Source organism: Cynocephalus volans, chromosome 16 (assembly GCF_027409185.1).
Source record: "Cynocephalus volans isolate mCynVol1 chromosome 16, mCynVol1.pri, whole genome shotgun sequence".
In the NCBI taxonomy this organism is placed as follows: domain Eukaryota; kingdom Metazoa; phylum Chordata; class Mammalia; order Dermoptera; family Cynocephalidae; genus Cynocephalus; species Cynocephalus volans.
In genome coordinates this window covers 6659281-6672820 of record NC_084475.1, presented here as the reverse complement: position 1 = coordinate 6672820, position 13540 = coordinate 6659281, and positions in this window count along the sequence as shown.

Genomic DNA, 13540 nt, shown 5'->3' with positions numbered 1-13540 from the left:
TGATGACCTAAGCAGGGGTTGTTCAGAATCCTGTGTTGTCAGTGGTCCCCAGTAGCCATCCTGATCAACACATCATCCTATCACTGCCAATTCTGATTGTCCCACGGAGGAAGCCCTGGTGGCCCAGTTCTGTGGGCCCCCACCCCCGGGCACCTGAATCAGAACTCACCATGCTGTGCTTGAGGAATCCCTCAGTGTTTGAATGGATTAAACTGTCCAAACCAAACCAGCCCTTCCCGGCGGCCCCAGCCCAGCTCCTCTTCCTTGTCTACAAGCAGGGAAGGCAGTCTTGATTTAGGGGCTGGAAATAGCAAGATCAGGGTGAGGTTTGTGGCACTTCAGACAGCTGGACTGGTCCCACACCTCATGTGACTCATTTCCTCCGTGTAGGCAGTCACTCAAGGTGGCACAGCCAGCTTCCTTGCCTCTGTTTTTCCATGATTAGGCACAGAAAGCAGGGAGGGCTTGAAATATTGAAAAAAAGGAACTAGAACCTGTTCCCACAGCACACTGACCCCCGACTGCCTCCCTCTTCTCCCAGCCAGTGAAAAACCTCAGACTCAGAAGGGAGGGGGCAGGGCCTGGCTACCTGGGGTCCCGGGGGCCTGCTCAGAAGCAGGGAGAGAGACAGAGGTGTCCAGGGAGGATGTCGGCATCCTTCTCGCCATACCTCCCTCACCTGCAGCCCTATGAACAGGGCCAAAAAACCCTGTGTGCTGGGACAACTGGATATCCACGTGCACAGGATAAAGTGGCACTCCTTCCTTCCTTACCTTCAACAAAGGTTAACTCAGCATGGATCATAGACCTGAACGTAACAGCTAAAACCACAAAGCTCCTCACAAAGCAGAAAACATAGGAGTAAATCTCTGTGACATTGGCTAAGGCAATACTTTCTTAAATACAACACCAGAAGCAGGTGGAAGAGAAAAATAGGAAACCTCCAAGGCTAGTCCAGGCTGGAAGAGAGAGAATTGTGTGTCTTTTGGACTCCCTAGTTGGTGGCAGACCCAGGGAGCAGGGAGCATTGGGAGTGTGTGATACATATGCACTCACTTGCTCACTCACTTATTCATCCAACAAATAGTTATCGAGCATCTGTGATGTGCTGGGCACTCTTCTAGGTGCTGGGGACACAGCAGGAAGCAATACAGTGTCCCTGTCTTCATGGGATTTATATCCTAGTAGGAGGAGACAAGAAATAAGAAAATTAACAAGTAATTGTATAGTCGAGAGGTAATAAGTGCTATAGAGAACAATTAACCAGGGAGTACCAAGGGTGGAGCGTGGACTATTGCATACAGTTTGGCCAGTGAAGCCCTCACATAAGGTGACATTTGAGGAGATGTGAAGGGAGGGAAGGAGAGAGGGAGGCATGAGGAGATCTGTACGTTTCAAGCAGGGAGAACAAATGCAAAGACCCTGTGCTGGGAACATGCTGGACACATGCAGGGAATGCACCTGTCACTCAGAACAGTGCCCTTCCCCTCCCCTGAGGCCTGTCACACCTCCTGCTCCTAATTCACTGGGTCAAGGTCAGCCTCCAGGGGCACACCTTGGCTTTCTCCCAAAGGCACAGATTCCTGCTAAGATAGACACAGAAACACAAGGAAGAAGCTGTTTGCCTCCCAGCCATGCGGTCTTGGTATGTGGATGAGTCCTCATGTGAGTGCAGAAGGGGTGACTCTCCAAGTCAGTTCCAGCCCAACCTCCACCCTAGGGAAACCCCAAAGAAGTTGGCTTCATTTTGGCTTTTTAGTTGTTTGCCCTGTCCTCACCTCTGACCTCAGTATTAAGTATTTAGCCAAAGATATTGAGAAAACTAAGCCTCACAATGCAAAAATGCAAAGAACCCTCTGACCAAAAACCTCATTCGTTATTTACTAGGACCCTGATACTTCTGTTGCCCTGTCTACTCATTCATTGCTGTAATCCTTGTGCCATTTCCTTTTTCTAACTAGAAAATTACAATACTTTTCTAGGCATACCTGAGATCAGGAAATACTGAGATCTCTCTCAAAGATCACCAGCCTGGGAAAGACAGGAAAATTCAGAATAGAAAGTGGTTGGCCCACAGGTTTGGGGCCTTATTGTGTGTTGTTATTGCTCTGGTTGACCTGCTTGTGCTGAGGCCTGGCTGGCACTTGGCAGGATGTCAGCCCAGGACTGGGGCTTTTTTGTCTGTCTCCTCCATGCCCCCAGGATAGGAACAGTCCATGCGGAGCACAGAGCCCCTGCCCATCTGCAGCACATTCCTGTGTGTTGTTTCATCTGAGCCTCACCCAGGCCTGAGGCTGAGTGGTCAGAAGGGCTTTGCTAGGGCTGGAGGACAGCAGTTTGCCATTGGGCTGCCCCTAGGCTGGGGGGCTGGTAGCTCAGGGCTGTAGGATATGGGACAAGAAGTAGTTGACCATTGCTGGAAGAGAAAGAGATCTTGGTGGAGTTGAGACAGAGGATGCTAGAGGCCTCCCCAACCCCCAAATATAGGGGTGGGTCTCCTGAGGGCCCTGATCCTCAAGGGGATGGTCCCTGACCCTCAAGGGGATGGCTGGGCCATAACAGGAACTCCCATAGCAGCTGATAGCAGCTCACATTTACTGAGCACACACTACATGCCAGGCCCTGTGCCACAAGTTTGCATGGATTATCTCTTCTAATCTAAACTCAAAATAATCCCATGAGGTAGGCGCTTTTATTCCCCCACTTCACACATGAGGAAACTGAGTCAGAAAGAGGTTGTGTTTCACAAGGTCATACAGATAGGAAGTGGTGGAGGCGGCTTTGATCCAGTTCTGACTCCACAGCCGGCCATGGAGAATGTCAGCTCCTCTCTCCCTCTTGTCATGCGGTGAGATGACAGGGGAGAAGGGCTGTTCAGTGGTTAGTGCAGCAGCCTGGTGTTCAGAGGCAACACCTCAGCTCTGCAGACAGGTGGGATCAGCCACTTTAGCTTCTCTGAGTCTCAGTTTCTTCATTTGTAAGATGGAGATGATGGGTTGTTCTGAAGATGAGGAGAGGATGTAGTCAAGGGCCCAGGCCCAGCGTCTGGCAGAGAGTAGGTGCTCAGTTCCTGACATTATTGGTATTAGGGCCAGGGCCGAGGGTACAACCTTCAACACCTATTGGTGGGAGTGGCTGAAACAGATCCCTCAACCCCACATGGAGATCGCTGGTGAGAGCCGAGGGAGGTTGGGAAATCCTTGTTGACCTGTGCCTGATCTGTGGCTTCCTGTGGCTGGAGCCTGACTCAGACCTGTCACCTGGTTCCCGAATCAGGGCCTGGAGGGGAGCGCCTGGTTCCTTTAGGCAGGAAAATGGGGGCTGGGAGGACAGGAAGGAGTGGGAAGGGTCTCTGAGGCCCAGGGGATGAGGGGTGTTGACCAGAGTGGCCCCTCCCCCATCAGCATGGTCAGGAGGGGCAGCAACTTGTGCTGTCAGAGGGAGCGTGGGTTTGGGAGTCAGATACAGTGGGTTCCAATCCTGACTGCCAAGTCGCTTCACCTCTCTGGACCTCAGTTTCCTCATCTGTAAGGGGAAGGTAGTACTGCTGCAGGGGCAGGTGAGTGACTAGGCAGTGCAGCGCCTGGTCCGGAGGTGCTCACTGAATGGCCATTCTCTCCCACCTCCAATGCCTGCTGGTGTTCCAGGTTTGCAGGCAGGCCCTAAAGTTCCTGATGCAGATCCGGGCCCAGCCTCTCATCAACCTGCAGCGGGTGAACATGTCTCTGTACGAGCACATGGAGCAGATGCACCTCGTTGGGAGGAGCTGGGAGCAGCTGAAGCTTCTGGGGCATCACCTGAGCCTGTGCCAAAGTGGCGCCCTGAAGGAGCTAAGAGGTGAGTGCCCTCCACGCACGAAAACAGGCACACGTGGGCACACACATGCATGCACGTCACGCACGCGTGGGGTGGCTGTATTTGGACGTGGGGTCTCTAAGGAAGTAATTAAGGTTAAATGAGGTCATAAATGTGGGGCCCTGATCTAGTAGGATTAGTGTCCTTATAAAAAGAGGCACCAGAAAGCTCAATCTCTCTCTGTGCACATGCACCAAGGAAAGGTCATGAGAGGACACAGCAAGAAGGCCACCATGTACAAGCCAGAAAAAGAGCTTTCCCCAAAAACCTATTTGCCAGCACGTTGATCATATAATTCTAGCCTCCAAAACTGTGAGAAATGAATTCCTGTTGTTCAAGCCACCCAGTCTGTGGTATTGTGTTATAGCAGCTTGAGCAGACTAATACAAGGGTATTTTGGAAAGTTCACGGAAAGATTAGTATTATCTTCTAATTCTATTTTTCCATGAACTTTTTGAAGTACAGTTGCTTATTCTACTTATGCCTTGTCTCCCTAACGGAAGGTCTAAGTCTTGTATTTCTCTATATTGTTCTTTGAAAAGCATCACATACGTACAAGATACTTAAAAAATATTGACTGAGTGATTAAGTTGGAAGCTTTTATACATAATACTCTTTCTTCCTAAAACACTTTTCCTTACTCTTTGACCAACTAAATTCTACTCATCCTTCAAGCCTCAGCCTCAATATCACATTTTTAGGATATTTCCCATCCTACCTAATCTGATTTATTAGCTCCACATTATTCTCTCTCACAGCATATTTGTTCTTTTCTTTAATTGTATGTATGATTGTTTTTAATTATATTTGTTTAATATAAGCTTCATGAAGATAGGAAACTTGGCTTACCATAATGTCCCCATCATCTAGCACAATGCCCTGCACAAATACTACAATTTTTTAAAAACATTATAAATATGAGGGGACTTCAAAAATTTCATGGAGAAATGGAATTAAAAGATAAGAATAAAAACTATAGACTCTATTTCTCAACATAAGCCTCATCAAGTTCAAGATACTTTTGTAAGCAATGATACCAGCCATTTACTCCATCCCTAAAGAACTGAGGGTCCTAGGAATTTAAACATGTGTATGCAGTCTTTTTTACATTAACTGAAGAAAATAGGTTCCCTTTAAATGGTTTTTAAGATGAGAAAACAAAAAGAAGTCAGAAGGAGCCAAATCAGGGCTGTAAGGTGGAGGCCTAATTATTTTCCATTGAAACTCTCACAGAAGTGCCCTTCTTTGATGAGAGGAATGAGCAGGAGCATTGCCACAGTGGAGGAGGACTCTCTGGGGAAGCTTTCCTGGGCGATTTTCAGCTACAGCTTTGGCTCACTTTCTCCAAACACTCTCATAATAAGCAGGTATTATTGTTCTTTGGTCCTTCAGAAAGTCAGCAAACAAAATGCCTTGAGCATCCCAAAAAACTGTTGCGATGACTTTTACTCTTGACTGCTCTGCTTTCGCTTTGACTGGAGCACTTTCATCTTTTGGCAGCTGCTGCTTTGAAGGTGCTTTGTCTTCAGGATTAGACTGGTAAAGCTGTATTTCATCTTGTTACAGTTCTTTGAAGAAATGCTTCAGGATCTTGATCCGACTTATTTAAAATTTCCATTGAAAGCTTTGCTCTTGTCTGCAGCTGATCTGAGTCAAGTTTTGGCACCCCTCAAGCAGAAAGTTTGCTTGACTTTAATTTTTCAGTCAGATTTGTGTAAGTTGAACCAATTGAGATGTCTATAGGGTTGGCTACTGTTTCTGCTGTTAATTGTTGGTCCTCTTCAATTAAGGGATGAACAAGATTAATTTTTTCCTTGCAAATTGAGGTGGGTGGTCTCCCTGTGTGGGTTTCATCTTTGACATTATCTTGTCCCTTCTTAAAATGTGTTATCAGGCCGGCCTGTGGCTCACTTGGGAGAGCGTGGTGCTGACAACACCAAGTCAAGGGTTAAGATCCCCTTACTGGGCCGGCCCCGTGGCGTACTTGGGAGAGTGCAGCACTTGGGAGCGCAGTGGCGCTCCCGCCGTGGGTTCTGGCGCTCCCGCCGTGGGTTCGGATCTTCCATAAGAATGGCTGGTGCGCTCACTGGCTGAGCGCCGTGCGGGCGAAACCATGCCAAGGGTTGCGATCCCCTTACCGGTCACAAAAAAAGACCAAAAAAAAAAAAAAAAAAAAAATCCCCTTACTGGTCATATTTTAAAAAGAGGAAAAGAAAAGAAAAAAAAAATTTTTTTAAATGAGTTATCCATTTGTAACCTGATGATTTCTTTGGGGCATTGTCCCCATAAACTTTTCATAAAGGATTGAGGATTTCACCATTCTTCCATCCAAGCTTCACCACAAATTTGATGTTTGTTCTTGTTTCAATTTTAGCAGAATTTATGTTGCTCTGATAAAGGCTGTTTTCAAACTGATGTTTTATTCTTCTTAGTGCCTCAGACTAAATCCTATTCAGACATTTTATAATAAGTTAATATGAATTTATTTTGGTGCAAAACATTTTGTAATCCATGCATTTTTTTTCTTTTTTCTTTCTTTTTTTTCATTGAAACAATTGATTATACATGTTTGTGGGGTACACAGTTGACTATCAATACTGGTGTACAATACGTGATAGTCAACACAGGATAATTAGCTTATTGATCACTACAATATATGATCACTATTTGTGTCCATTAACCAATTTCTCACTAACACCTCTCCCACTTCCTCCTTTCCCACTTCTAGTAACCACAGTTCTGTTCTTTCCTTCTGAAAGTTCGTGTATTCTTGTGATTGTTTTTTCTTTCTTTCTACTTTTTAATTTAATTTTTAGCTCCTACTTATGAGTGAGGACATATATTTCTCTTTCTGTGCCTGGCTTATTTCACTTAACATAACATAATTTCTTCCAGGCTCATCCATGTTGCTGCAAATGGCAGAATTTCATTCTTTTTTATGGATGAGTCGTAGTCCATTGTGTATATTCCATTGTGTGTTTCCTTATCTAATCATCCTTTGATGAACATTTATGTTGGTTCCATAACTTGGCTATTATAAATACAGCTGTGATAAACACAGGAGTGGAGGTATCCCTTCAACACTATGATTTCCATTCCTTTGGGTATATATCCCATAGTGGGATGTCTGGATTGTATGGTAGTTCTATCTGTAGTCATTTGAGAAACTTCCATGCTGTTTTCCACAAAGGAATTTACTAATTTACAGTCCCATCAACAGTGGAGAAGTGTTCCCCTTTCTCCTCATCTTCACCAGCACTTGCTACTCTCTGCTTTTTGATAATAGCCAGGCTAACTGGGGTGAGATGATATCTCAGAACGGTTTTCATTTGCATTTCTTTGATGATTAGTGATGATGAACATTTTTTCATGTATCTGTTGGCCATTTGTATGTCTTCCTTTAAGAAATGTCTGTTCAGCTCCTTTGCTCATTTTTTAATTGGATTATTTGTGGTTATTTTATAGTCAAGTTGTTTGAGTTCGTTATATATTTTGGACATTAATCTCTTGTTAGAGGTATAGTTTGCAAATATTTTCTCCCATTCTGTAGGCTGTCTTTTCACTCTATAGATTGTTTCCTTTGCTATGCAGAAGCTTTTTAGCTTGATATAATCCCATTTGTGCTTCTGGGGTCTTATTCATAGTCTTTGCCCAGTCCTACATCCTGAAGTGTTTCCTGTGTGTTTTCTTCTAGGAGTTTTATAGTTTCAGGTCTTATATTTGTCTTTAATCCATTTTGAGTTGATTTTGGTATATGGCAAGAGGTATGGGTCTAGTTTCATTCTTCTACATATGGATATCCAGTTTTTCCAACACCATTTATTGAAGAGGCTGTCATTTCCCCAATATCTGTTGTTGGTGCCTTTGTCAAAGATCAGTTGGCTGTAAGTATGTGGGATGATTTCTGTGGTCCATTCTGTTACATTGGTATGTGTGTCAGTTTTTATACCAGTACCATGCTGTTTTAGTTACTATAGCTTTGTAGTATAATTTAGAGTCAGGTAGTGTAATGCCTCTGGCTCCATTTTTTTGCTCAGGATTGTAATTTTTTCATAATATGTATTTTCCATGAACTTTTTGAAGACTCCTCTTATGTAAATATTTTTGAAATATTTAATGATTGAATGGCTTGACCACTTAATTTTATCTCATTGATCTAGACTTGATGCTTTTTTGATTTCCCCTTTCAGGATCCAGAGAACATTCTGGACTTGCACAGAAGTCCTCAAGGAATTTAAAATGAAGGCAGTGTCTGAAGTGTGGAGGCTAATTGGGAAATGCATCTTGGTTGAGATGAGCTGTAAGATATGCTAAACTGCCTATGGCTAGGAGGGCTAGGTCAGACTCAGTGGCACAGGGAATGAAAGAAATTTGTAATGGCAGGGGACTGTAAGTACATTAGCTTGCTTGAAGTGGAGGCTGTATAAACTTTGCTGAAATGGGGTGTACTGGGGACAGCTTATAAAAGCCTTGGGTTTCAGGTGGATGACGTTACATTTGATAAAATAGACCTAGGGAGCTGCTGGTGGTGATTGAGCTTGGGAGTGACCTTATGAGAATGGAATTTGAGAAAGATACTAACAGCTGAGGATTATGTGAATTGCAGGAGAGAAAGACTAGGGGCTGGGAATGCAGTAAAGGGGCTGCTAGAGAATCTAAGCAGCTCTAAATTTCCATTATTCTAGAATCCTAGATGATTGAATCTGAACAAAGATGGAAAATTAAAACAGTTGTAATTTATAGTGAGAAATATTCTTATCCAATTCCTTCTCCCGAAGGCATTCAGATTCTAGCCAGAAGGCTGCTTACTAAGTACAGACTTAGAACCAAAAGAGTAAATTGAATGATCTTACTGCTATTGTCTCTTTTTCCTCAGAAGGGACATGTATGCCTGACTGCTAGATAAAAAATATCTGTATCATCTGGAGAGGACACCTACCAAATAAAAGATTCTTTATTTCTCCCTTTTCTAGCTAGGTTCTAGGCAGACTTTCATTTTTCTCTAGATAAATTGTTAAATTGAATTAAATACAGATTCAATCTGTGAATTCAGTCTTGATTATATGCCAGTCTTGAGTATACACCATAGTTGCCTTGAACAGACTTTGTTGTCTGTTTGTTTGTGTTACAGATATATGATTTGGAAGAAAGAGGATGAGCTAGGTTTAAAATATACTGAGTTTGAAGTGCCACTGGTGAGAAACATCCAAAAGTCAATCGAAAATATGAAGCTTGAACAATATGGGAAAGAACTTGGGACTGGAGATATAGATTTTTCAGGCAGAATTAAATGTATTCTTTTTGTTTATGTAACGCCTTGTAAAATCTTTGTAAGAGTATTTGTCATTCTATTAAAACTCTGTACTTATATGTTTGCATCCTCTACCCCAGAGTGAGCTCCTTGAGGCTAGGGATGGCCTCTTATTCTTAGTAAAAGTACCTGCACACTGTAGGTGCACACTAAGTGTTAGTTGAACCAATAAATGAGATTGATCTGGATAAAGGAGATAAAGCAGAGGAGGGTCAGTGGAAGAACTTGGGTGTTATAAGTATAGCAGAGAAGGCCCAGAGACAAGAACACTAAATCTAGCCACAGGGAAGTCACTGATGCTGTGCTAGGGAGGGTCAGAATTCAAGAAGTAAAAGAGGAAGTTGGTGGAAAGGGAAGCCAAGAAAGAGAACCGTCATTACCTTTAAAAGCATATTCCCAAATGCTGAGAAAAAGTGCCTGCTAAGAGTTTGTGTCTCCTTTTCCTCACCAAGAGTTACCTGTGCCATGAGTGCTGGGGGCCATCTCTTTCATTGATGTCTCCTTTCTTCCTTGCCCCCTTGGGGCCAGGCTTCTCCCTGAGAGACACCGATTAGCTCTACCAACTTCCACTGTTGCCTTAAGAGTAGTGTCCTGGGGCTGGCCGGTTAGCGCAGTAACACCAAGATCGAGGGTTTGGATCCTTGCATCGGCCAGCCACTAAAAAAAGCAAAAAGAGAAAGAGTAGTACCTTGGGTTCTAGTCTCAGGTCTGCCCTGACTGACTCATGTGTGATCTTGGGCAAGTTGCCCCCTTCTCTCTGGGCCTTAGTCCTTTGCAGCTCTCAGCAAGTCTGGGAGGACACAGTTTGGATGGCTGATGAGGATTCCACTTTGCTGTCTGCAGCTTTGCAACTATATAAATCACATTGCCAAACACCAGCTGTCCTGCCCTCTGTTTTTGATCCTTGGGTGGGCTCTAACCCACCTACTGCTGGGCCCCTCCCAGTGTCCTCCCCACAGGATTCAGTTCACAGACATGTCACTAGGCGGCACTAACTTGATAGTAGCGCAGAAATGGGCTTCAGCCATTTAAACTGACTGTTGAGTGATTAGGCCAAACATGTAGCATTCTTCACCTATGCTAAAGCTGACAAGCAAATGAGGTTTGAGGGGATGATTTAAAGAGCCCTGAGAGCCAGTGCTAACATGGTCTTTGAAATTTGATTGTAGACACCTTTCTCCTCCTTTTCTGCCTTCACCTTTGATGTTCTGGGCCTTAAGGGTCACTGAGACTTCAGGTTATTCATTGTTTTTTTTCTTACTTCCTTGATGGGGAGGAATCTTATATACAGAAGATTAGGTTAATCATTCTCCTGATTTATGACCTTCTTTCACCAGTGGTCCATGCAAGGCTTCTCTCATTTAATCACTTATTTACGCCTTTATTTCATTATCCATCTATCCAAACCACATCCACCATAGACAATCATCGAATATTTCTAATGTGTATTTTTTTGTTTGTATGTGTTGTTGAATAATGGCTATTGCTTCTAGTATGCATGTATTTAAGTTAAAAGAAATAGTATTTAACCCAATACACCCAAAATGTGTCATTTCAACATGTAATCAATATAAAAAATTATTACTGAGATGTATGAATATTACATTCTCTTTTTGTACTGTTTTCAAAATCACTGTATATTTTATTCTTATAGCATATTTCAATTTGGATGCTGAATATTAACCAGAAATACTTAATCTGTGTTTAGATTTTATACAATTCACATTTGGAAAAGTAGATTCACATACCTAAGTTGTCTTAAGCATACTTAAAAGTGTTCCAATAAGTGAATCAAGTACCAAAAAATCATTTTCCTTTAGTATTTCACATGCTGATTGACAAAACTGCTTCATTTATCTTAGAAGAATTGACTTGACTTTGTAGCAAAAACATACAAGTTTCAGAACTATGTCTGTCCAAGTTAAGCAAATTCACTAACTCTTGTGTCAACTTAGTATTATTAACATGAAATTGAAAGGGGTAGTGTATAAAGTGAAAAACAACTCTAAATTTATTAATATCAACAAAACATTCTTTAAACTTGTCACACTGCAGCCAGTTTAAGTAAGGCAGTTGATGACAATTAAAATCTCCTGCTTGTTTAGGCTGGCCAGTTAGCTCAGCTGTTTAGAGTGCAACCTTGTAACACCAAGGTCAAGGGTTTGGATCCCCATACCAGCCAGCCACACACACACACACAAAATCTTCTGTGTGTTTTTGTTAGGAAAATGTGTATTAATTTGAATTATAGAAAAGTTTCAGTTTTAGCATAAATTTTTGAACCTGTCTAGCTAAGTTGCAAATGAGTGTTTTCTTTCTTGGAGCTTCAATTTTAGCTCATTCATATGCAGTGAGATCATATGCACATGTTTTTTAATTTATAGAATGTTATTGTGGCTGATATCTCAATCAGTTTTTACTCATCACTGTGTGACTTCCTTACTCCCATGTGTACACCTTTGCTTCTAATCACTGCACACTTCTTCATGGTGCATGCTCACATCTCACCCAGGCATTCTCCTGGTGATGGAGGCCCAGACTGCTTCTAATTCCTGTCACCACAAATCATGCTGTAGTGAACATCCTTATTCATGTCCCTTCCAGACTCATGAGATTTCTTTCAGCTTGATAGCCCTTCTGTTTCTACCCTCCATATCTCTTAGCTTTTCTTTTATATTTTCTGTTTCTTTGCCTTTCTTTTTTTCCTTCTGGGAGATATTCTCTTTTGTCTTTCAATTCCCTAATTTGTTTCCCAGCTATGTCCATTCTGCTACTTTTCAAATCTATTGTGTACTCTATCTTAGTGATTACTTTTTCATACCTAACATGGCTGCTTGTTTTTTTAAAACTTTTTTTTTCCTTTAAATGACTACACTTTTCACAGCTGATATTTCTTTATGTTTTCTTGTTCTGGTGTCATTGATAATATTTTCCTTTATCTCTTTTAGTATGTTTATTATGCTACTTTTAAAATCTTGGTCTGCCTGTTGTCATATTTCTACTTAAGGTGCAATCTGTAATCAAGTAAGTTGTATCCTGTTGAATTAGTTGTGCTCCTCACCTATCTTGTTATTTTGCCCTTGGGCATATAGGTTGGTCTGTCCAACAGTGCATACCAGTGCCCTTTAGCTCAGGGAGTGAGGGAGGTGAATGAGCCCTAAAACTGAGAACCCTAGAACCCTAGGCACTGAAACTCCCAAGTCACTCAGGCTCTCAGGTCAGGGCTTCACCCCCACCTTCCCACCCCCTGCCCAGGGAGCAGCAGACTTAGGGAAGGTACTTCTTAGATTGTAATTCACCTACCCTGGGAGTTTGTTTAGAGGGGCTGAGGAGGGGAAATATCTGTCCAGATTAGGTTGCCCCCCACCTTTTTTTTATCAGCTCCTCACCAGCACAGTGCATCTTCAGTGCTCTGATGTTACGCATGCCAGCACTTGGACCACAGGCTGGAGTTATGGCAGGTAAGGAGGTAGCTGTGTTTGTTCCAAAATGGTGGTGGAGGAAAAATGAGAACTCTGAAAGCTTTTCTTTCTTTCTTTTTTTTTTTTTACTATTCCACAGCTGTGCTCGGCCACCTCCTGCCCCAAATCAAAGCTGCCCCTCTACCACACACACATACCAGTTCAAAACAAGACCCTCCCTGTAATAGATTGAATCATGTTCCCCCAAACTCACTGAAGTTTGAATTGTGTTTCACAAGTTTTATGTATTAGAAACTTGGCCCCTGCTGTGACTGTTAAGGGAGTGGGAAATCCTATTACGGTAATTGAAAGGGGGAGTCTTTAAGAGGTGATTAGATTGTAGGACTGTGCAGTAGTGAATGGATTAATAATGGCGGTCAGGGGTGTGGTTCTGGGGGCTTTAAAGGAGAGTGAATGAGGAGATTGGTCTCTCTGCTCTCTCTGCTCCACCATTTTCACAATGTGAAACTCTGCTGCCACTGTCACCACCACAAAGGCTCTCACCAGATATGTTCCCTGGACTTTGGACTTCCTAGCCTCAGAAATTGTAAGCAACAAATTTTGTTTGCTTATAAATCATCTAGTTCCAGGTATTTTGTTATAAGCAATAGAAATTTACTAATAGACTCCCCTTCACCCAAGGGGTTTCTCACAGTTTTCTTCATTTCTAGGTATTTTTGTCTTTGTAATTCTTCTGTGGTTGGTCTTGGGGAAGGAAGCAGCAATCACAGTAGTTCAGTCAGGGCGCAAGCTTAAGGATGTTGAGCTCTTGCTCAGTGCTAAACGCTGTTCTAAGCATGCCACCTGTATTGACTCATTTAATCCTCAGAACTACCCTGTGAAATTATAATAGCACCCCCATTTTACAGATGAGAAAACTGAGGCAAAAGGAAGTTTGCCCATGGAACTAAAT